This window comes from Chrysochloris asiatica, unplaced genomic scaffold (genome assembly GCF_000296735.1).
Source record: "Chrysochloris asiatica unplaced genomic scaffold, ChrAsi1.0 scaffold00145, whole genome shotgun sequence".
Classification (NCBI taxonomy): domain Eukaryota; kingdom Metazoa; phylum Chordata; class Mammalia; order Afrosoricida; family Chrysochloridae; genus Chrysochloris; species Chrysochloris asiatica.
In genome coordinates, this window is record NW_006408663.1 from 5,736,898 (window position 1) to 5,739,037 (window position 2,140).

Genomic DNA, 2,140 nt, shown 5'->3' on the forward strand with positions numbered 1-2,140 from the left:
AAACTGACTAGTTATAAATCAGGAAAGATGTGCTTATTCAGTCTGTATATAATTGAGCAAATAACCTAAGAAGCTAGATTATATGAAGAAGAACGTGCCATCAGGATTGGAGGAAGACTCATTAACAACCGACGATATGCAGATGACACAACTTTGATTGCTGGACATAAAGAGGACTTAAAATATTTACTGATGAAATCAAAGACCACAGCCTTCAGTATGGGTTTCACCTCAATACAGATAAAACAAAAATCCTCACACTGGGCCAATAAATAACTACATGATAAATGGAGAAAAGATTGAAGTTGTAAAAGACTTCATTTTGCTTATATCCACTATCAACACTCATGGAAATGTTATTAGATACCACTGAGTTGGTACCGACTCATAGCGATCCTATGCACAACAGAATGAAACACTGCTCAATCCGGCACACTCCCACAATCATTGCTATGTTTGAGCCCATTGTAACTGTCACGTTGCCAGTCCTTCTTATTGGCTTACTTCCTCTTTTTTGCTGACACTCCACTTTATCAAATATGATATCCATCTCCTGGGGTCAGTCACTTCAGATAATATGTCTGAAGTATGAGAGAAAAAATCTGGCCATCCTGGTTCCAACGAGCATTTTGGCTTACTTCTTCCAATACAGGTTGACTTGTTCTTTTGGTAGTCCATGGCACTTTTAATATTCTCCTCAAACACCAAATCTCAAATGCATCAATTCTTTGATGGTCTTACTTATTCACTATTCAACTTTTACGTGCATATGAGGTTATTGAAAATACCATGGCTTAGGTCAGGTCCACCATAGGCCTCAAACTAACATCTTTCTTGAACACATTAAAAAGGTCTTGTGCAATTTGCATAATGCATACATCATTTCATTTCTTGACTGTTTGCTTCCATGAGTGCTGGTGATTAATCCAAGCAAAATGAAGTCTTTGATAACTCCAATCTTTTCTCTATTTATATGTTGTTGTTATTGTTATGTGTCATAGAGTTGGTTCTGAGATAGTGACCTTGTATAGGGTTTCCAAGGAGCAGCTAGTGAGCTTGAACAACCCTGTGGTTCAAATTGATTTTGAAGTCCAGTGGTAAGGAGTTTTATTTTCTTTACATTGAGGTACAGCAAGTGTTTGAATTCCTCTTCATTTTCAGCAAGCAAGGTTGTATCATCTGCACATCACAGGTTGTTAATGAACCTTCCTCCAATCCTGATGCCATGTTTTTCTTCAGATAATCCAGTTTCTTGGATTGTTTGCTCACCATACAGACTGAATAAATATAGTGAAAGAATACAACTCTGTCACACAAGTTTCCCAAATTTAAACCACCTGGTGTTCTCTTGTCTTGTTTTGACAACTGTCTCTTGTTTTATATGCAGTTTCCTCATGAGCTCAAATGAGTGATCTGGAATACTCATTCTCCACAATGTTGTCAATAGCTTGTCATAAACCGTTGTGTAGTGAGTAAAGCACAGGTAAACATATTTCTGGTGTTCTCTGCTTTCAGCCAAGTTCCATCTGATATCAGGAATGACATCTCTCATTCCATGTCCTCTTCTGAATCCGCGTTCAACCTCTGGAATTTTTCTGGCAATGTGTGGCTATTTTATTATCTTTAGCAAGATTTTACTTGCATGCAGTATTAATGATATTGTCCAATAATTTCTGCATTCTGTTGGGTCACCTCTTTTTGTAATAGCCACAAATATGGATCTCTTCCAGTCATTTGGTCAGGTAGTTTTTTCCCCAAATTTCTTGGCATAGATGAGTGAGTGCGTCCAGTGTTGTATCAGTTTGTTGAAAGATTTCAATTTGTATTCCATCTATTTCTGGTGCCTTGTTCTTTGCTAATGCCTTCAGTGTACCTTGGACTTCTTCCTTCAGTATCATTGTCTCTTGCTCATCTGCTACCTCTTGAAATGGGTGAACATTGACCACTTCTTGACCATTGACTCTCTATTCCTTCCATCTTCTTTTGATGTTTTCTGCATCATTCAGTATTTTGGCCATTGTTTTGTTGTTAAGTGCCTTCAAGTCAATTCTGACCCATTGTGATCCAGAGTGACCCTGTATAGGCTTGCAATTCAAACTGACCTTAGAGTCCTTCAATATTTCAAGTCAAGCCTTGAATT